General features: G+C 35.4%; 1 long non-coding RNA gene across 1 annotated transcript in view; it reads left to right on the forward strand.

Annotated features, from left to right (window-relative positions):
* The window catches only part of LOC105511155, a 265,769-nt gene extending 247,281 nt beyond the window's left edge, over positions 1 to 18,488 (forward strand). Inside the window, exon 3 of the long non-coding RNA XR_001001673.1 lies at positions 17,793 to 18,488. This is a non-coding gene — a long non-coding RNA (uncharacterized LOC105511155). The remainder of the gene's footprint in view (positions 1 to 17,792) is intronic.
* Positions 18,489 to 24,390: the final 5,902 nt, after the last annotated feature.

Raw genomic sequence — 24,390 nt, forward strand, 5'->3', positions numbered from 1 at the left:
TGGAAACTGAGGTGAGCTGGAGCCTCATACTCTCCCTGCTGACCACCCATCTCACTGACCTCATTGCCAAGGCTGATAGTCTACTTAGTACTACACTTACAAATTGTGTCTTGTAAGTGCACCCAGGAAGTCTGGAGTGGACTTTGATTACTAGAGCTATAATGTCCATCACAGGGCCAGCAATCCTTCTTTCCTAGGGCTCTTTCAGGAATGGCATGCCCCCTTCTCCCATGGCTTCAGGTCTCATGTTCTCTAAAGGTTCTGGCTGTGTCAGATCCTGCCCAATTAAACTCATGCACACAGTCTAAGTATCCATTAATGATTCTCTGTGAATCAAAATCCTCCCTTAACATGGGATATAAGTCCTCACGGTTGTCTCAAGAACCTCTGACCCCTCCTAGGCACAAATATCCCCTGTGGCAGGCAAATAGTCTCAGTTTTGCAGATCAGTTTTTCTAGAATCCTGTTTTCAACCACTTTTTTTCTCCTAAAGATAGAGGAAATTAGTTTCCTAGCCTTATGAACTCCCACCAGTGTGTGTTTTCCCAGTATATAAGGCTGGGGACACAGGAATTATGCATACACAGGAATTGTGAAGATATAGACTGCTTCATAGATGCAATAGGATAGAGGTTTATGCGTAGTTCTGGCATCCTAGTTGTAACTCAACCTCTGATTCAGTTGAATGTGGTTTAGTAGTTGTGAATATATGTTTTAAGAAATATTTCTTAAACTTTAACGAGATTATGAATCAGCTGGACTTGTTAAAATGCAGATCCTGATTCAGTAGGTCAGAGATGGGGTTTAAAAGATTTTGCACTTTCAGCAAGCTCAGGTAATGCCAACGCTGATGGTCCATGAACCACACTCTGAGTGCAAGGCTCTCAATGGTGATATGTCTAACCAGAAGCATGATCTGGCCTCTCTAGCTCTTAAGAAATATTTCTACCTTGACCTTTCCATCTTTCTATATTGAATATTGCATATTTTCAAAACTGTCATTTATTATTGCACTTGTCCCTGTAACCTGCTAGGCTGCACTTCTGATAGAAACCTTGTTATCGTCACCATCCTTAGTCACCTTCCAGAAGAAAGGATGGAGAATCTGTCTTGTCATGAACTTTTATCCTTATTTTACTCTCTTCTTCTTTCCTTATTATTTTCATCCAGTCCATACCTTTTCACTTGTGATTTCTGTAAGCATTAAATTGTTACTCAAGAATCGGTACAGCCACTGGCACGTGGTAGATTCAAAATAAAGATTTATATAAATTGAAGCATCTCCCCTGCATGGCCCTTCCACCAGCTTTTGCCGAACTCTGTGTCTCCCCTGAGAGCAAGACCTCTCTAGTAACCCTGACTTTGGAGGCTACAGGTTCCCTAAACCACAGGGTCTGGAGTGGTGTCGATAGTCTCCCAGCTCCCTATTTCTCCTTCCTGACTGTCACTTTTCCAAAGTCATGCCAAAAGCCTTTGTCATTTGAGATCCATGCCACTCAATACTGCTTATGTCTTTTCTTGTTGTCTATCACTGTATAAATTGTTAAAGTTATAATAGGATTTGATCTTATTTTTCTATTCAATCTGTTCTCATCATTATGTATGAGGATGACACATCCAATTTTCCAGCCTCAAAGATAATTAAACCCTTCAACTCCAAGAACCTTCTCCTACGTTCTACTTCAGCCACCTGTGTGTACAGCTACAACTACACTTATGGAATATTGAAGTCTATTAGATTGAGTCATTCAATTGATTCTGCTGATCACAAAATAACACAAGCTTATAATTCCAAAGTTAAAGCCTACCTTTATGGAATAGAAGGTAAAAACATCTACATAATCACAGCCAGATATAACAATTAAAAACATACCAATTTAGACTTTTCCATAAAGAGATTAATTATCTATCTAAATAGAGACATACTAAATATATCGTGTAGCATAGCATTTTGTATATATATTTCAATCTCATTTTTATCTAATATAAAATGACATAATCATACATAATGATGAATTCTTCCTTTTAAGCAGCCCTCTACTACTTTACATTATAAATATGTTATAATTTATTCAATTCCCTCTTAGTAGGCATTTAAATAGTCTGCAGCTTTGTAATGGCAATGCTTCCTTTGAAAATTTGTATTTTCTTCTGTATACAAATTCCTCATTTAGCTTAGAATATTTTCCTAGAAGTAAAATTACTGAATCAAAAAATATGCACAATATATTAGATTGTACTTTGGCAAGTTGAAAACTTTATTCTACAGAATGTTCAGTTTGTCACTGCCCATTACCAATAAATATTATTCATCTTCTTAATTTTTACCAATTTGTTAGATAGACAATATGTCATTACTTTAGATTTATTTGACTAGTACTGAAATTTTACGTATTTTCAAATGTGCATTGGCCATTTAAATATATAGATGTTTAACTAAAACTCTTATGTTTTTCTTTATATAAAAGGCAAAAGAAAAAGTCTGGACTTTTTGGCCTCCTGTGTTAGGCTTTCAATATTTAATTTCCTTTGGTAGGTAATTTCATCTTCTAGAGTTTTAAATACATAGGATATAATCTGTAGGTTAAAGTAAAGCTGTTGTATCTATTGTCTTTATGACTTCCAACCCATTACAAGGATATTTAGAAGCCAAATTTCTCGGTCTATATAAATGCATAATGAATCTCTCTTCTCACTTTCTGATTCTGTCTCTTAAAGCCGCATTTAGATTTATACTTTAATCAGACCAAGTCAACATTTAATTTTCACTTGCTTTAACTACTGTGTTCAATGAAGCAGAGAATTCATCCATCTTAACAAATATAGAGAAACACAAATACAGCAAATAAAAGAGCCTCAGGCATGTTTGTATACTGACTTTCTCAGAGCAAATATCAGCTTGGAGTTTCTCACGTGCCGAGGTCATTTTATGAGCCAGTTGAGTGCATAGGATCAACTCAAAAGATGGGCCTTTACTGAGATAATTTCCCGTTGTTATTCCCTTCCAGTTATTGCTCGGTGTTGATTTTCTACTGTCCTTTTCTTTAATAGGCTGTCACTGACCTCCGCCTCTTAATTTTTTCTTACACATACAAAACCAATTAGGATTCTTTTTTTTTCTCCTGCAACACTCTCCCCACTTTACCTTTCTTCTTCAAAGAACTGTCTTATTCTCTTAATCTCATGGGCAAACTCTAAGAATATCTTCCCTTAATGAATTCCCTTTATTAACGGTGTGAACAAGGAAGGAAAGCATTCTACTCTAAAATGTATTTGAAAGTATCAGCTTTTAGCTTTGGGCTCGGTATAGTCAGGCATTAAACCTCTTGTCCTAATATTAAGGCTTTTATTTTTTCTTTTATTCTGAGACAGAATCTTGCTCTGTCTCCCAGGCTGGAGTGCAGTGGCACGATTTCAGCTCACTGTAAACTCCAGCTCCCAGGTTCAAGCAATTCTCCCACCTCAGCCTCCCGAGTAGCTGAAATTACGGGTGCAGGCCACCATGTCCGGCCCATTTTTTGTATTTTTTAGTAGGGACAGGGTTTCACTTTGTTGGCCAGGCTGGTCTTGAACTCCTCACCTCCAGTGATCTGCCTGCCTTGGCCTCCCAGTGTTGGGATTACAGGCGTGAGCCACTGTGTCCAGCCACAAGGCTTTTCTTATGTTCCCATGTTAATATGGGTGCTCTTCCCTAACATACTGCATTTTAGTCAGGTTGGTTTCTTATGTGCTAGGCACACTTGACTTTTTTTGCGCTAATTTTCACATCATTGTGTTATTATATATGCTGTTTCTTTCCCAACAACCTATCAACCCCATCCCTGTCCTATTTCTTTGCCTTTCCAAATATTTCCCACCATTAAGACTAGGTCAAAGTCCACCTTTTCAATTCTGTAGTTAGTGACATCTATTCCCACTTCTCATCTAACGGTAGGATTCCCATATGACATCTCTATAATTTGATCATGCATCCTTTGCTCAGTTATTTTCAGTGAAAGGCTACCTTCTACATCAAGAGATAGTTCATACCCTTATGAACTGATTGATGTATTCAATTTTTTCATTTCTACCTCTTTGTTATTCATATACATTAATCCCAATCTTTAATACAGTGCACTCCCTGTTTCTCTTGTATGTTGCAGTGCTTTCAAAATTTGGAAACTGCTATGACTTTCTTCACTTTGGTATTCTAATCTCTGACATGTTTTAGAGAATCTTTCAAGGATCTGTCTCCTTTTTAGGTATTCTTCTTATAATCTGCCATTCATAATTGAACAAAATATTTCACATGTCATCTGACTAGTATAGAACAAGGTGAGTCTATTCTTTACAATGTTCTGGATGTCTGCTTCTCTTCATGTAGTCTAATATTGAATGGGATTTTTAGTAATCATTTGACAATTGGCTCATTTACCTTGCCATAAGGTGTGTGTGTATGTGTGTGTGTGTGTATGTATACACACACATATCACTGCAAAAGTTCTCTAATACCCCTTTTCAGTCAATAGATCCTCCACCTCTGACCCCAGCAAACCACTGATCTTCTTTATGTCACTGTAGATTAGTTTTTATTTTCTAAAATTTTATACAGATGGAATCATAAACACATATATAGTCTATTACAAAGAATTTTTCTCCTTCTGAAAGAGGTGGTTTTCTCTAAAAGAAAACTAGATTATTCCACAATATCTGCCCAGTTGAATTTTTAAACCTAAATTCAAGAGATTTGTCCTTTAAAAATTTATCTGGTTTGCTTCAGTTCAGTGTTCTTGTATGTCAAAATGATCTGAATCCTAAGTCTGTCATCCAAAGTATTAGCTAGCTATCATTTTTAGCTATATGCTTTCTGTAGGTTTGATAAACACATTTAAAACATTATCACTGAACACAGAATCATAAAATATTAGACCAGAAAGAACCAAAGTCATGGATAAAGTTGTTGATCAGAACAACCACAGATACAAACCTGCATGGTCAATGACCTGTCAGGTTGATTCACAGCTAAGGGCCTGGCTTCCTCTTTTCCTTCCCACCTTCCTTAAAACGCTATGACAATTTTTATTTTTTATATTTTGTAGCTTTTAAAAAAGTTTGTATATTTTAAAATTACTGTGATGCCATTTTCACACATAACAAAATCTAAACAAGTCCAAAAAGTGCATTTGGTTAGTATTTCTCTTAATTTTTTGAACTTGTAATAGTTCTCCTGATTTTGTTTTGTTCATTCTTTTTCAACTTTTATTTTTAAATTGGGGGATACACATTCAGGTCAGTTACAAAGGTATGTTGCATGATGCTGAGGTTCAGGTAGTGAGCATAGGACCCAACAGGTAATTTTTCAGAATGACTTTTTTTTTTTTTTTTTTCAGGCAGAGTCTCACTCTGTCACCCAGGCTGTAGTGCAGTGGTGTGATCTTGGCTCACTGCAACCTCCACCTCCTGGGCTCAAGCAATTCTCCTACCTCAGCCTCCTGAGAAGCTGGGATTATAGGCACACACCAGCACACCTGGGTAATTTTTTTGTATTTTTAATAAAGGCGGGATTTCACCATGTTGGCCAGGATGGTTTTGAACTCCTGACCTCAGGTGATCTGCCCATCTCAGCCTCCCAAAGTGCTGGGATTACAGGCAAGAGCCACCACGCCTGGCCCAGTATGACAATTTTTATATCTAGTACTAACTTTGACATATTTTCTAAGACTAAAAAACTTGTTGTCTTTTAATTCCTTTACCATGTTTTTCATTTTTCTCAGGTGCCCTGTCTGTGTATGTGTTTAATTATTTTTTTCTGAGGTAAAACTCACATTCACTGAAATTCACCCATTTTAAATATAACATTGGATGATTTTGAACAAATGTAAACAATTATGTAACTGCCGCTCCAATCAAAATTCATAATATTTTCATCACTCCAAAAGTTTCCTAATGTCCTTTTCAGTCAATATGCCTTTCCCCAATCCTAGGCAACCACTGATCTACTTTATGTCTCTACAGATTAGTTTGCATTTTCTAGAGTTTCATATAAATGGAATCATACAGTATCTACTGTTTTGTATCTGGCTTCCAGAATGTTTTGAGATATATCCATGATTTTACATGTACCAGTAGTTCATTCCTTTTCATTAATTAGTCATGTTCCATTGTCTGAATCAGGTTATTCATTGACTTTCTCATGGCCATTTGGGTTGTTTCCCATTCTAAATAAAGTTGCTATGAATATTTCTGAGGTTGTACAATTCAAGGTGTACAATTCTTTTTATGGATGTATGTTTTCATTTTTCTTAAGTGCATACCTATGAGTGGAATTACTGACTGAGTTCAAGTGTCTAATTCCACAATAAACTTGAGAGTATTTTTCAAAGTCTAAAGCTAATGACTGCATGATTTTATATTCCTACCAGCAGTGTATAAGAAATCTAGTTGCTCCACATCCTTACCAACATTTGATTTTTTTCTTTTAGCTATTCTGTGGATACATTGTAGTAACTCATTGTGATTTATATCGGCATTTCCCTGATGACTAATAATGGTGAGCATCTCTTGAGGTTTTTTTTATCATCCATATATCTTCTTTGGTAAAGTGTCTGTTCAAATCTCTTTTCAGGCCTTCATTCACTCTCTTTCTCCTTTTCTGTCTTTCAACAAATTTCTATTCTCCTCATCCTTCTCTCAAGCCCTATTTTATTTGATTAGAGTGTTTTCTCCTTGTAGTTCACCCAAGGTGTCCACCTTCTAATTTGCAAGCATCTCAGCATGTTTCTGCTCAAACACATCTTCTCAGAGTATGAAAACAGTCCCATTTGTTTTCCCAAACAATAACTCCAAGCCAGGGATGCTACTGGGTGAATATAATACCTATTGAGTAAAAAGAAATGCTGCGTGAAAAATGTGTGAAGAATGGTTCTTTACTAAACTATCTTCATGGCATAATCTCTCTTATATAACAAAAAAACCTCAATTTTTACGAGACAATTGGAAATTTCTGCCCCATAAATACTGATGCTTTGAATCAAAGGAAGTTAATAAAGTTGAATTAAGAAAAAAATCTCTCCTGTGGTTTGCTAGGCTTATGTTTTAAACTTGTTAATAAAATGCAATGTTCTGTGTAGGAAATTTTCAGCAATTCTTCATGAATTCTTCTTTTAGTTTCTAAAGGCTGTAACTCATCTTGACAGTAAGCCATATTCAACATTTTATTTGATCAGATTAGAAAGTTTCAATTTCTTAGAGATTTGTTTTGCCAACTATTTCAACAGCTTGGAACAACTTGCCAAATATTTTTCTTGGGATTTGCAGTATTACAGCATAGAAGAAAGAGAGGGAGAGTAAATAGTGAGGAAAATGGCTGACCAGGTAAAACTTACAGCATCACACCCTACATCTAAAAACGTTAAAACACAGAATAGGAATCTACCCACTATGTGCAACATGGCCGTGACTGCACAATATGGGGGTTTGCAGAAGGTCTGCCTTTCACCTGTTCCCTTCAATGGCATTTATCCCCTCATCTGGAGCCCTACTGCTTACCTGCGAATTTTTTGTCTTAATGTTTCCCCTTGGATACCTAGGGTTCCTACAAAAATGAGATTTACATCCAGAGGTATCCTATCTATGATTCTGTACTAAGTGATCACATTTCCAGATTTAAGAGTAAGGAGACAAATATCAGGCCCTTTGTTAGTAGGCTTCAAATTCTTTAAAATATATACTAAGCTCAGCTTCTCAGGGAATTTTTTCCACTGATATTTTAAATATAAGCCAATTACTATCTTTCTGATTCTTTTCATCATGTCCCATGTGGAAAACCCTAAGCTGTCTCAGTGTGTATATTAGTTTGGTTTGACACTTTTGGTGTACATATACAATACTGAAATGGTCTAAAGCTAATATTATTCGCAAGTATTTTCTCATACTTAGGGTATGAGAAAGCAAAGGTCATTGTTCAAAAAGCAGATCTGAACCTACTAATATAATTTCATACCTTCAGATCTTTCATATTTTAATCCAATGATAAGTCAGAGACCTTATCTCTGACTGCCCTGGCTTCATCTTTAAATATGTCAAAGTACCTAGGGCCAAAAGGAACTGTGAGTTCCAGCAAACTGTAATGCTTGTAACAGCTCCTTACCCCTAGGCAGATCACTGAAGCATCACTCCTGAATGTTCCTCTCTACCCTCAATATGCATTCATACTACCAGTGAGCTCAAGAATTCTAGAAAATGAAAACTGGATTATCATCACCAATGTCTGGGAATTCTGGTGTGTACAATGCAAAATAAATGAGCTAATTGTTTTTAGTTTTTATTTTTCTTGATTTTTCTCTAACTTGATTCAGTGATTGCATAAGTTGATTCCCTCTCTGGGGTTGGTCCTGATCTAACTTTTGGTTTGTGAGGGCTTGGTTACATCTCTGGCTCTAAAAATACAGGAAGTTAAAGTTTTTCTAGCAGAGTTGCCTAACATAGAATTTAAGAGGGTTCAGTGGCCGGGTGCGGTCATTCATGCCTGTAATCCTAGCACTTTGGGAGGCCGAGGCAGGTGGATCACCTGAGGTCAGGGGTTCAAGACCAGCCAGGCCAACATGGCTGGTCTCTACTAAACCCGTCCCTACTAAAAATACAAAAATTAGCTGGACATAGTGGTGGGTGCCGGTAATCCCAGTTCTCAGGAGGCTAAGGCGGGGATAATTGCTTGAACCCAGGAGGTGGAGTGAGCCAAGATCGTGCCACCGCACTCCAGTCTGGGTGACAGAGCGAGACTCTGTCTCAAAAAAACCCAAAAACCAAAAAACAAAACAAGCAGCAACAACAATAACAACAACAAAAACAGAGGGTTTGGTAAACCACCTCCAATTATATATAAAATATAACGTAAATATCCTTTGTAATCCTTTTCTTCTTTTAAAATTATTATAATTTTAGACTTGTAAACCACCTCATACATAAAAGTGAATATATTACATGTACAGAAAGTACACAATTACTTTTCAGAGCCCCTGTTTACATGCTACTCAACATGAGAAATCACAGCTAGCCTTCAAAACTCTGTGCATCCCCTATCTGACTGAGTTCTTCTCCAGCAGGTCACCCCTGTCCTGAATTGTGGGGTTCTTTCATGTTGATGCACAAAGGTCATTTATCTTCCTTTTAATTTTTGTGGCTATATTGCAACACATATTAACACATTATTTATTTATCTGTACTCCTGGTAGAGAACATTTAGGATGTTTTTATTTTTTGTAATTATAGACAATACTGATATAAACACTATCTTATGTATTTCCTGGTACACACATGCAACAATTACTGTAGACCATAACAGCAGAATTATAATTGTTAAACTTACACATTTTCAACTCCCCAGATAATCATTTTTAATCAACTATATGAAACATTTAAAATGCCATCTCATATTTAAATTTTTATTCCTTCTGGAATTGACTTTTGTGTCATGGAAGATTTGATCCAATTTGTTTTTCCGTGGGGATAATCAATTGCATCAGTATCATTTGTTAAATTATCTCTAATTCCTCTACTGATTTACAATGTCACCTCTGTTGTATGTCAAGTTTCCCAACATATTTTTAGGTTCTCAGTTCTGTTTCTTTTGTTTACTTTCAATGTCATTCTTGTCAATGTCATACTCTGTTGTAATTTAAGTAGAATTACATTGATTTTAAAAATTAATTTGAAAAACAACATTACAATACTGAATTTTCCTATCTATGAACATAGTATCTCCTTTTCTTATTTGATATTTTAAAAACATTTATCATTTTCTCCTTAAAGGTCATTTTTTTGTTAGATATATACTACGAATGTTGTATTTTGTTATTTGAATATTTTCTAACTCTGTATTCCTATTGCTATGGTTTGAATGTATGCATCCCTTCAAAATTCATATGTTGAAACCTCATAATCCAAGTGATGGTATTAGAAAGTGTGACTTCTGGGAGGTGATTAGGCCATCAGGGCTCCATTCTTATGAGTGGGATTTATGCCCTTATAAAAAGTTTCAGAGAGCTAGCTGCCTCCCTCCTCTGTTTTGCCATGTGAGAACTCAGCAAGAAGGAACCAGAGAGCAAGCCCCTACTAGACACAAAGTCTGCCAAAAACTTGATGGTAGACTTCCTGGCCTCCAGAACTGTGAGCAATAAATAAAGTCCTGTTATTTGTAAATTATCCAGTCTAAGGTTTTCTGTTATAGCAGTACTAATGGACTAGGATAACCATGACAGAAAAGCAATCACTATTTGTACATTGATTTTTTGTCTTGTAACTCTGCTAAACTCTACTACTAATTCCAGTAACTTGGGTATAGATTCTCTCTGCTTTCTAAGTGGACATCTGAGACCATTAGCTGCTTTTGCTGCTTCTTTTTCTTTTTCAATCCTGATCATTTTGGCTGTGGCCTCAGGTACAGTGTTGAAAAGCGGCTGTAACAGCTGGAGTCCTTACTCCTTCCTGATTTAGAGGAAGTTTGATGACTGCTGTAAAGCTGTGGTAGATTACCTGCAAAAGGGAAAATAATTTTCTTATTATTATTAGTTTACCAAGAGGTTTCTTTTAAGTAGAAATAGGTGGGAAATTATATTTAATTATATTATAATTTAATTTAATTATAAATTGGTGTGAAATAGTGTTGAACCCTCTTTCTGCATCTTTTCTTTTTTCTTTTCCTTTTTTTTTTGAAACAGAGTCTCACTCTTTTGACCAGGCTGGAGTACAGTGGCTTGATCTCAGCTTACTGCAACCGCTGTCTCCTGGGTTCAAGTGATTTACCTGCCTCAGCCTAAGTAGCTGGGATTACAGGCACCTGCCACCATGCCAAGCTAATTTTTTTGTACTTTTAGTAGAGAGGAGGTTTTGACATGTTGGTCAGGCTTGTCTCAACCTCAATGATCCACCCACCTCGGCTTCCCAAAGTGCTGGGATCACAAGTGTGAGCCACCACCGCAGCTGGCCACTTTCTGCATCTTCTCGATGAATCATCTTGTCATCTTTATGTTTGTATATATATTTAAGGCATACAATGTGATGTTTTGATGTACATATACACAGTGAAATTACCACACTACATTGAAGTAAATTAACCTATTCATCACCTTGCATAATTACCCTTTGTGTGTATGTGGTAAGAGCACATAAAATGTATTCTCTTAGCAAACTTTCAGTATATAAGGTTATTAAATATACTGTTTATACTGTACCACTTTGTCATCTTTAACTTACTAAAGTGGTGATTTAAATTAATCTGTTTTTCCCACATTAACATTTCATTCCTGAAATAAATGCACCATTGGTCACATGCGCGCACATGTGCACGCGTGCGTGCACACACACACACTACTGTATCTATGTTCATAAGTAAATATCTTATTTTCCATATTTAATTTTGAGATCAATTTTATGTCTCCTTTCTAAAATTCCTTCAAGTGCATCTCCTCTACTTCTGTTTTCTGGAAAGATTTATATACAATTAGAACTGTTTCTTGGTAATTCAATAAAATTCTCTGCACCTGATCTATTATTTGTGAAAACATTAATTCCTGATTCATATCTTTGATGTTTGTGAACCATTTTGGTTTGCAGTTTCTCTTCAGCTTTGGTAAGTTATATTTTTTTCTAGGAATTTTCCCATTTTTATCTAACATTTAAAATTTTTTGGCAAAAGTACTTGCTTATTTCATACGTATGCACACACACACACACACACACATCTATAATCGCTGTTGTATGTTTCTCTAGTTAATTTGTTGTTAATTTCTAGTATTGTTTATTTGTGCCTTTTATTATTTTTTTCACCCAGTTCATCTTGCCAGAGATAATTTGTTTCAAACAACAAACTTTTCACTTTATCGAGCCTTTCTATTGTACCTTTGTGTTTTTATCTATTTCATTAATTTCTGTTCTTTAAAAAAAATCCCTTTTCTCCCCTGAACTGGAGATTATTCTGTTACTTTGACTTTTTGAATTGGATGCATAGCTCATCATTTTTTAGTTTTTTAAGTTTTCAAATGTAAGCTTGAAAACTAAATTTTTATTTTACACTTGATCTTAGCCAAAAGCCTGAGAAGACAAGTTTAACTATGTTAATGAATTTTTAGTATACAGCATTTTTATTTTTATTCACTTTTAAGTACTTTCTAATTTTCATTATAATTTCTTTCTTGAAGTGTTTTTTTTTTAAGTGTAAGTTAGGAAACCTAGGGTTTTTTGTTGTTGTTGTTGTTGTTATATTATAAGTGGTTGTGTTGTGCTTAGAAAACATGGCCTATTTTTTTTTTTTTTCAGTTCTGTTGCTGTGGGTATGTGTATCATTTGTTTCATGGCTTAGTGTATGAGCAATTTCCACAAATTTCCCTTTATGCAGAAGTGAGACAGACTGCTTCTCTAGATTCTGGGCAGGGCATCTCTGAAAGAAATGCCTCTCTGGGCAGGGCATCTCTGAAAGAAAGGCAGCAGTCTCAGTCAGGGGCTTATAGATAAAACTCCCATCTCCCTGAGACAGAGCACCTAAGGGAAGGGGCAGCTGTGGGCACAGCTTCAGCAGACTTAAATGTTCCTGCCTGCCAGCTCTGAAGAGAGCAGCAGATCTCTCAGCACAGCACTCGAGCTCTGCTAAGGGACAGACTGCCTCTTCAAGTGGGTCCTGGATCCCAGTGCCTCCTGACTGGGAGACACCTTGAGCAAGGGTCAACAGAAACCTCATACAGGAGAGCTCCAGTGGGCATCTGGTGTGAACCCCTCTGGGATGAAACTTCTAGAGGAAGGAACAGGCAGCGATCTTTGCTGTTCTGTAGCCTCTGCTGGTGATACCCAGGCAAACAGGGTCTGGAGTGGACTGCCAGCAAACTCCAGCAAACCTGCAGAGGAGAGGCCTGACTGTTAAAAGGAAAACTAACAAACAGAAAGGAATAGCATCAACATCAACAAAAAGGAAGTCCACACAAAAACCCCATCTGAAGCTCACCAATATTAAAGACCAAAGGTAGATTTATCTCACAAAGATGAGGAAAAACCAGAACAATAAGGCTGAAAATTCCAAAAACCAGAATATCTCTTCTCCTACAAAAGATTGCAACTCCTTGCCAACAAGGGAACAAAACTGGACAGAGAAGGAGTTTGACAAATTGACAGAAGTAGGCTTCAGAAGGTGGGTAATAACAAATTTCTCTGAGCTAAAGGGGCATGTTCTAACCCAATGCAAGGAAGCTAAGAACCTTGATAAAAGGTTACAGGAACTGCTAAGTAGAACAAGCAGTTTAGAGAAGAATATAAATGACTTGATAGAGCTGAAAAACACAGCATGAGAACTTCATGAAGCATACACAAGTATCAATAGCTGAATTGATCAAGTGCTTCCACTTGATATCAGAAATTGAAGATCAACTAATGAAATAAAGCATGAAGACAAGATTAGAGAAGAAAGAATGAAAAGGAAAAAATAAAGCCTCCAAGAAATATGGGACTATGTGAAAAGACCAAACCTATGTTTGATTGGTGTACCTGAAAGTGACAGGCAGAATGGAACCAAGTTGAAAACAACTTCCCCAGCCTAGCAAGACAGGCCAACATTCAAATTCAGGAAATACAGGAAATGCCCCTTCATGCTAAAAACACTATATAAACTAGGTATTGATGGAACGTATCTCAAAATAATAAGAACTATTTATGACAAACACAGCCAATGTCATGCTGAATGGGCAAAGCTGGAAGCATTCCCTTTGAAAACTGGCACAAGACAAGGATGCCTTCTCTCACCACTCCTATTCAAAATAGTATTGGATGTTCTGGCCAGGGCAATCAGGCAAGAGAAAGGCATAAAGGTATTCAAATAGGAAGAGAGGAAGTCAAATTGTCTGTTTGCAGATGACATGATTGTATATTTAGAAATCCCCATCATCTCATTCCAAAATCTCCTTAAGCTGATAAACAACTTCAGCAAAGTCTCAGGATACAAAATCATTGTGCAAAAATCACAAGCATTCCTATACACCAAAAACAGACAAACAGAGAGCCAAATCATGAATGTATTCCCATTCACAATTGCTACAAAGATAACAAAATACCTAAGAATACAACTTACAAGGGATGGGAAGGACATTTTCAAGAAGAACTATAAACCACTGCTCAAGAAAATAAGAGAGCACACAAACAAATGGAAAAACATTCCATGCTCGTGGATAGGAAGAATCAATATTGTGAAAATGGCCTTACTGTCCAAAGTAATTTATAGATTCAATACTATCCCCATCAAGCTATCACTGACTTTTTTCACAGAATTAGAAAAAAACTACTTTAAACTTTATATGGAACTAAAAAAGAGCATGTATAGCTAAGACAATCCTAAGCAAAAAGAACAAAACTGGAGTCATCACACTACCTGACTTTAAACTATACTGCAGGCTACAGTGACCAAAACGGCATGGTACTGGTACCCATACAGACATATAGACCAGTGGAACAGAACAAAGGCCTCAGAAATAATGCTACACATCTACAACCATCTGATCTTTGACAAACCTGGCAAAAACAAGCAATGGGGAAAGGATTTCATATTTAATACTTGGTGTTGGAAAAACTGGCTAGCCGTATGCAGAAAACTGAAACTGAACCCCTTTCTTACACCTTATACATAAATTAACTCAAGATGGATTAAAGACTTAAACATAAGATCTAAAAGCATAAAAACCCTAGAAGAAAACCTAGGCAATACCATTCAGGACATAGGCACGGGCAAAGACTTCATGACTAAAACACCAAAAGCAATGGCAACAAAAGCCAAAATTGACAAATGCGATCTAACTAAACTAAAGAGGTTCTGCACAGCAAAAGAAACTATCATCAGCACGAACGGGCAACCTATAGAATGGGAGAAAATTTTTGCAATCTATCCATCTGACAAAGGGCTAATATCCAGAATCTACAAGGAACTTAAACAAATTTACAAGAAGAAAACAACCCCATCAGAAAGTGGGCAGAGGATATGAACAGACATTTTTCAAAAGACAACATATTTGTAGCCAACAAACATATAAAAAAAAAGCTCACCATCACTGGTCATTAGAGAAATGGAAATTGAAACCACAATGAAATGCCATCTCATGCTATTTAGAATGGTGATCATTAAAAAGTCAGGAAACAACAGATGCTGGATAGGATGTGGAGAAATAGGAACACTTTTACACTGTTGGTTGGAGTGCAAATTAGTTCAACTATTGTGGAAGACAGTGTGGCAATTACTCAAGGATCTAGAACTAGAAATATAATTTGACCAAGCAATACCATTACTGGTTATATACCCAAAGGATTATAAACCATTCTACTATAAAGACACATGCACACGTATGTTTATTGCAGCAGTACTCACAATAGCAAAGACTTGAAACCAACCCAAATGTCCATCAATGATAGACTGGATAAAGAAAATGTGGCACATATACACCATGGAACATGAGGCAGCCATAAAAATGGATGAGTTCATGTCCTTTGCAGGGACATGGATGTAGCTGGAAATCATCATTCTCAGCAAACTAACACAGGGACAAAAAACCAAACACAGCATGTTCTCACTCACAGAGAGGGGAACATCATACACCGGGGCCTGTCAGGGGTTGAAGGGCTAGGGAAGGGATAGCGTTAGGAGAAATACCTAATGTAGATGCATGGGTTAATGGGTGCAGCAAACCACCATTGCACATGTATACCTATGTAACAAATCTGCATGTTCTGCCCATGTATCCCAGAACTTAAAGTATATAAAAATTTCCCGTTATGCAGAAGAATATATTTTTTAATGTTGTATGCATGATTCTATAGAATTCCATTGATCATGCTTGTTAATTTCGTGGTTCAAATCTTTTCTGTCTTAGCCGATCTCTTTTTTATTTGATTGATGTACTAATTAGTGAGATTCATTATGGTGGTGAATTTGTCAATTTTGCTACATACTTCTTTCAACTGTCTCATTATGGATCTGGAAGCAATATTATTTTGTGCCAAAAGATTTTAATACATCATTTTAGTAAACTGCATTCTTCATTAATGCCTTTTGCCCTAGTTTAATTTATCTAGAAACAACAATAGCTTCACTTTGGTTAGTATTCACCTCTTAGATAACTTCTCAGTCTTTAGTTTTTAGCTTTTTCTCTTTTTATAATGTATGTGTGTCTTTTTTTAAGCAACATAGAGGCAGAAATTTATTTTTTTTTTTGGAATATGTTTTTCTTTTAATTTGCAGGCTTAATTAATTTGAATTATTTAGGCTCCTTAATTTTGTCATATCTTCTTTGGACTATATTTGTACTACATTTTCTGTTTCATTTTTCCTCTTTATTATTTGAGATTAAATAATTGCTTTGATTCCTATTTTTCTAGCTATTTGAAAGTTATGCATTCTATTTTCATACTACGTATTTTATTTTATGCTTTTAGTTACTACTCTTTTTAACATGCACAGTTAATTCTAAAACTAATCAATATCTTTACCCTTCTTTTTATCAAAGCAAGTAGCTTAGAAGGCTTTAACTCAAATAAGCAATTTCACAAATATCATTGTATTTTTCTCTGCTATTTTAGTATGATTTTATTTTTATAATCCTACAAATTTTGTTACTATTATTTTTATACACATTCATATTGACATATTTACTTACATGTTTACACTAATTTTTTGCTTGCCATTGCTGCTTTACATTAGGCCTTTTCTCTGGATCATTTTCTCTTTTCTTAAAGTACATTTTTTTTAGACTTTATTCATGAGAGTCTGTTGGTGGTAAAATTTCTCAGGATTTCTTTTTTACTTGAAAATATTTTTATTTTGCCTTCACTTTGGAAGGACAGTTTTTTCTGGGTGTACAGTTTTAGCTTGACAGTTATTTTTTGCCATCCCTTTGAATATATTATTCACTTTGCTTCTAGTTTCCAGTATTGCTATTGGCAAAGCAGCTGTCAGGATAAATTTGGTTCTTTTGTAGGTAATCTTTCTTTTCTTTCAGCCTTTTTAAAGATCTTCTTTGTTTTTGGTGTCTACAACTTTATTATAATGTACCTAGCAAGGACTTCTTTTAATTTAACTATAAGTATTTGTGTACTAACTCCTATAATTTCTATCTTTCATCAGTTTTAAATATTTTCAGGCATAAACTCTTCAAATACCAGTTTTCCCCCGATTCTTATCTCCTTCTTTAACTCCCATCCCCAGTGTCACTTTTTAACCTATTTTTTGTCCTTTCTTTCTTCTTTTCCATTTTTCTTTTTTTGGCTCTTTGCTGCATTCTGGATAATTTTACAGATTTATATCTCAATTTACAAGTCTGTCTCCAAAAATGTTAACTTAAGTTATATCAGTTTTTAATTTTAATTAGTTTGTGTCTTATTTCTGTAAGTTCTATTTTATTCTTTATCAAAATAGCCATGTTAAAAAATGTAAAAAAGACATATGCACAACTCTCTTCTCTGAAGCATTATTGTACTAGTGAAAGAATGGAAACAGACCCAAGTGCCATCAGTAAAGGAAAGTTTCCTAGTGTGGGAAGCTCATGATGATGTGTTGTGCAGCTTTACAAAAGAATGATGCTTATTTCTATATATTGTTATAAAGTAATATTCGGACAATAGTAAAATTTTTTAAAAAATTATGCAGTTAAATGAGTATAATATATTGAGGATTATACATTGGTTCATAAAACATAAACACGTCCAAATTTCGTGTCTTAAAACAAAGATTTATTAATTTAATGTGATTGTGGGTTGACTGGGTGGTTTGTCTCCTGTTCTTGTCTGTGCAGAGTCCCATGGCTACTGATACTCAACATCCTGGCTTCACTCACATGGATGAGCCCCAGCTGGAATGCCTAGAAGACATGGGACAGCTGGATCTCTCTCCACACGGTTTTTCATTGTTGCCTCAGGTTCCAATAAAAGCAAAAGCTGCAAGGTCCTCTGAGGCAAAGACTTAGAAATACCACAGTGTTACTTCTGCTGCATTCTGTTGATCAAAAATCCCACAATGCCAGCTTCATTTAAAGAGGTAAAGATACAGATTTTTTCACCTTCAATGGGAGGAACTGCAAATGATGTAATTTGTGATAATTTTTAATATACTGTAATGTATTGACTTGTCTTTAAAAAATGAAAACATAAACCAAAAATTAAAAGCAAAACAAAACTATAATAGAAAACAATTGCTTCTGGAGGAGAGATGGAATGGGGAAAAGGTTATAGAAACAAAGCTACATTTTATTTGAATATACCTATTTTAGGTTTGACCCTGGTAACATTTAATATTTTACATAATTATATCATTATTTAAAATTTAATTTAAAATTTAATTTTAAAACATCAATACTCATAAAAGTTTGGTAAAAGAGGTGAAATATAAATATAAATATATTAAGTTGGCATTATAGTCACACAGAGATGAATTATATCATTTACTCGAACACAGATATTTGACCATACAACCTTTGTGAGATATCCTAAGGACAAAAATAAAACCCATGCAAAAACATATATTGAGCTGTTTAAAGTTACATTTTTAGCAATTGAATTGTTATTGTGAGACAGGTGTCTACATATTTTAAGATCAACCAAGTTAGTAAGCTTGTTGACATTATTGAAAATGGAATTTGTTCCATGGGGTAAAGAAGATATAATAGCATAGTAGAATAAAATAAATGAAAACCCAATAATAGGAGTTTGAAGTTAAAGTTATCAGTATGAAGTCATGAATCATTTTCCCAACAAAAAGAAAAACAATAGTTTCCTAGTTCTAATCACTTACAAGTATATAGAAACAACATAAAACTCAATATGAAGAGGAAATATAATACTCAGATTGTGCTCTGTAGACATTTCCCCTAAAAGGAGTTGAAGTTCATTGCAAAAAGTATCTAATTCTGACTTGGGTGTTGAATATTGTACAAGATGAGCCTGGAATATCAACTTCCCTTACTAAAAAGCAAGGCAGATTTGAAAGACTATTAGGATGCATCAAAGAGACTCAGAGGAGTCACCCTATTTGAGAATCAATAATAAAATCAAAGGCAGTAGATTAAAATGTCTCAAATATGCTTAATTCTATCAGTTCCTAATAATGTTAATTTAAAAGTAATGTTGTCGTTGGACACCTTTGAAGAATGTTAGGGATCCATAAGAATGTACTGTTTTGAATGAAACAGAAGAACCAAGCATTTATCCTGTTTTGCCTTTATAGATTATGTCTAAGGAAAACCAGATGTTGATGAGAGAAAATTCTTTTGAGAGATACTTTTAACCAGAGAATGAAGAAAGAATGATAGAATTGAAATGTTACTATTTTTGCAACCCCTAATGAAATAATCTAGGCAGTTATTTTCAATTGTAGCTAACATAAAAAATGAGAGACAAGCAGACATGCCTCTTCATAGAAGTATAAGATACCACCTATAAAATATTACTGCCAGAAAAAAAAAAATCAAACTTTGGATATAACTACCAATTAGACCGGCCTTTAGATCTAGCTACCAATTTGCAGTATTTACAGGAGATACAGGAGCATGTTGAATGACACCATAAAAAGGCAATTAGTAAAATCTAGTTTATTGTAAACTACATAAGATAAATGGTCCGGTTGCCTCAATAAATAGAGTACAAAAGGTATGTATTGCGGGGGTGGGAGATAAAGGAACAATCTATAGATAAAAACAGACTTAAGGGACATGAAAACAACTTTAATGTATGGATCTTATTTGGATCCTTATGAAAACAAATTGTAAAGTAACATGAGACATTTGAAGAAAATAGAAATAGTTTTTAAGTATGGTAATGGTATTATGGTTATACATTGTTAAAGAATGCCTTTAGAGGTAAATACAGAAATATTTGCAGATGAACTAAAATGATGTCTAGAATTTACATAAAAGTAATCCTATAAGGAGAGTGAAGTAGTGGAAAGAGAAGATATTGATAAGCAAGAGTAGCTATAAGCTGACCCCTGCTGAATGTTGCTGATGGGTAAATGAAAATGTGTTATATATTCTTTTTACTTATATATTTGAAGATTTTGATTTTTGATAAAGTGAAGCTGAGAAGGGGAAAATAGTTTTTCTTAATGTCAGGCTTTGAACGGAGATAAAAATAAAACCACCGTAGACCAAAGTGGAAAAATAAAAAGCAAACATAAACTTTTATATTTTCAGCTCTCTATTACTGGCTTGTATTGTTTTTTAATTTTTATTTTAAGTTTCAGGGTACATGTGCAGGATGTGCAGGGTTGTTGCATTTGTAAATGTGTGCCATAGTGGTTTGCTACACCGATCAACCCATCACCTAGGTATTAAGCCCAGCATGCATTACCTGTTTTTCCTGTTGCTCTCCCTCCCCTGACCCTATCCCCCAACAGGCCCCAGGATGTATTGTTCCCTTCCCTGTGTCCGTGTGTTCTCATTGTTCAGTTCCCACATATAAATGAGAACATGCGGTGTTTGGTTTTCTATTTCTGTATTAGTTTGCTGAGGATATTGGAGTCCAGCTCCATTCATGGCCCTGCAAAGGACATGATCTCACTCCTTTCTATGGCTGCATAGTATTCCATGGTGTACACATACTTTTGATTGCCTATTTCATTTACTTAAACATATTCAAACTTTCAAAAATTTATTGTTGGTGCTTGAAAATTACAATCCATTTGGTGTTTTGGGGTTGATTCTGCTCTGTTCTTTCTGTAACTTGGGCCCTTTAAGAATTTACTCATAGTTTATTAGGTTCTCAAAAACTTGCTTAAACCAGAGAAAAAAGTTAAAATAACACCACTTTATAAAAAATGTTGAAAATAAAGATGACTTCTAAGTCAGAAAAAACCGAGGCTACCACTTACGAGTTTGTCACTTACTTGAATGACTTACTTCTTTTTTATTCTTTTGTAAATTAAGAATTTTAAGAGCAGTTTTAGGTTGATAGCAAAATTGAGAAGAAGGCACAGAGATTTCCCAAATACTCCCTCACCGCACACATCAATAGCCTCTCCAATTATCAACATTTCCCATCAAAGCAGTCTATTTATTACAACAGATGAACCCACACATCATTATCACCCAAAGTCCATTGTTGGCATTAGGTTCACCCTTCATATTGTACATTCTATCAGTTTGGATAAATATATAATGATATGTATCTACCATTACACCATCATAGTATCATATAGAATCCTTTGACTGTCCTAAAAGTCTTCTGTACTCCACCCATTTATCCCTCCCTCTTCCCTATCTCCTGGCAACCATTGATTTTTTACTGTCTCTGTATTTTTGCTTTTTTCATAATGTCATATAGTTGAATTCGCACAGTGTGTAGCCTTTTCAGATTGTCTTCTTTTACTTAGTAATATGCATTTAAGTTTCCTCCATGTCTTGTCATGGTTCAACAGCTTCTTTCTTCCTTTTTTAAAAAAATTTATTTTTAATTTCAAGAGTTTTTTGGGGAACAGTTGGTGTTTGGTTACATGAATAAGTTTTCTAGCCGTGATTTCTGAGATTTTTGTGCACCCATCACCTGAGCAGTGTACACTGTACCCAGTGTGTAGTCTTTTATCCCTTGCCCTTCTCCCACCATTTCCCGAGTCCCCAAAGTCCGTTGTATCATTCTTACGCCTTTGTATCCTCACACCTTAGCTCCCACTTATGAATGAGAACATATGATGTTTGGTTTTCAATTTCTGAGTTACTTCACTTGGAATAATGGTCTCCAATTCCATCCAGGTTGCTACAAATTCCATTATTTCATTCCTTCTTATAGCTGAGTAGTATTCCATGGTATATGTGTATATATATCCATATCTATATCTATCTATCTATCTATCTATCTATCTATCTATCTATCTATCTATCTATCTATCTCACAATTCCTTTATCTACTCATTGATTGATGGCCATTTGGGCTGGTTCCATATTTTTACAATTGCTAATTGTTCTGCTATAATATAAACATGTGTGTGCAAGTATCTTTTTTGTATAATGACTTCTTTTCCTCTGGGTAGATAGCCTGTAGTGGGATTCCTGGATCAAATGGTAGTTCCATTTTTAGTTCTTTAAGGAATCTCCACACTGTTTACCAAAGTTGCTGTACTAGTTTACATTCCCACCAGCAGTTTAAAAGTGTTCCTTTTTACCACATCCTCACCAACATTTTTTTTTTTTTTGATTATGGTCATTTTTGCAGGACTAAGATGATATCACATTGTGGGTTTGATTTGCATTTCCCTGATCATTGATGATGTTGAGCATTTTTTCATGTTTCTTGGCCATTTGTATGTTTTCTTTTGAGAATTATCTATTCATGTTCATAACCCACTTTTTGATGGGATTTTTTTTTTTTTTCTGATTAGTTTGAGTTCCTTGTAGATTCTGGATATTAGTCCTTTGTTGCATGTATAGATTTCAAAGATTTTCTCTCACTCTGGGTTGTCTGTTTACTCTGCTGATTGTTTCTTTTTCTTGCAGAAGCTTTTTAGTTTAATTCAGTCCCATATTTTATCTTTATTTTTGTTGCATTTGCTTTTGGGTTCTTGGTCATGAAGTCTTTGTCTAAGCCAATGTCTAGAAGAGTTTTTCCAAAGTTATCTTCTAGAATTTGTATAGTTTCACGTCTTAAAGTATTTGATCCATCTTGAGTTGATTACTATACAAGGTGAGACATGAGGATCCAGTTTCATTTTTCTACACATGGCTTGCCAGTTGTCCCAGCACCACTTGTTGAATAGGGTGTCCTTTCACACTTTATGGTGTTATTTGCTTTGTTGATGATCAGTTGACTGTAACTTTATTTCTGAGTTCTCTATTCTGTTTCGTTGGTCTATGTGCCTATCTTGATACTAGTACCATGCTGTTCTGGTGACTATGTCCTTATAGTATAATTTGAGATCAGGTAATGTTATGCCTCCAGATTTGTTATTTTTGCTTGGTTATGTGGTCCCTTTTTTGGTTCCATATGAATTTTAGGATTGTTTTGTTCTAGTTTAGTGAAGAATGATGGTGGTATTTTGATGGGAATTGCATTGAATTTGTAGATTGCTTTTGGCAGTTTGTCATTTTCACAGTATTGATTCTACCCATTCATGAGCATGGGATGTGTTTCCATTTATTTGTGCAAGGTTACTATGAACACCTTTACATGCATAAACTAGAAAACCTAGAGGAGATAGATAAATTCCTGGAAATACACAACCCTTCTAGATTAAACAGGAAGAAACACAAATTTTGAACAGACCAATAACAAGCAACGAGACTGAAATGGTAATACAAAAATTGTCAACAACAACAACAAAAAAATTCAGAGGCCGGGCATGGTAATCCCAACAGTTTGGGAGGCTGAGGCAGGTGGATCACCTGAGGTCAGGAGTTTGAGACCAGCCTGGCCAACATGGTGAGACCCTGTGTCTACTAAAACATACAAAAATTAGCTAGATGCAGTGGTGCGCACCTGTAATCCCAGCTACTCGGGAGGCTGAGGCAGGAAAATCTCTTGAACCCGGGAGATGGGCATTGCAGTGAGCTGAGATTGTGCCACTGCAATTCTGCCTGGGTGACAGAGTGATACTGTCTCAAAAAGAAAAAAAAAGTTCAGAACAAGATGGGTTCACAGCTGAATTCTATCAGACATTCAAAGAATAATTGATACCAATCCTATTTACACTATTCCACAAGATAGAGAAAGAGGCAATTTTCCCTAAATCAATCTATGAAGCCAGTATCACCCTCATACCAAAATCAGGAAAGGACATAACAAGAAAAGTACAGACCAATATCCCTGATGGATATAGATGCAAAAATTCATAACAAAATTTAGCTAACTGAATCCAACAGCATATCAAAAAGATAATCCATCATGATCAAGTGAGTTTCATACCAGGGATGCAGGGATGGTTTAACATATGCAACTCAATAAATATGACACACCAGATAAGCAGAACTAAAAATAAAAATCACATGATCTCAATAGATGCAGAAAAAGCATTTGACAAAATCCAGCATATTTTTAATGATTAAAACCCTCACAAAATTCACATAGAAGAGACATACCTTAATGTAATAAAAGCCATCTATGACAAATGCACAACCAACATAATATTGAACAGAGAAAAGTTGAAAGCATTCCCCAATGAGAACTGGAACAAGACAAGGATATGCACTCTCACCACTTATTTTCAACATAGGACTGGACATTCTGGCTAGAGCAAGCAGCCAAGAGACAAAGCTCATTCAAGTTGGTAAATAGGATGTCAACTATTGCTGTTTGGTGATGATATGATTGTATGCCTAGAAAGCCCTAAATACTCCTCAAAAAAGCTCCTAGAACTGATAAATGAATTCAGCAAAGTTTTAGAATACAAAATTAATGTACACAAATCAGTAG

This window comes from Colobus angolensis, unplaced genomic scaffold, assembly GCF_000951035.1.
Source record: "Colobus angolensis palliatus isolate OR3802 unplaced genomic scaffold, Cang.pa_1.0 Scaffold2, whole genome shotgun sequence".
NCBI classification, from domain to species: Eukaryota; Metazoa; Chordata; class Mammalia; order Primates; family Cercopithecidae; genus Colobus; species Colobus angolensis.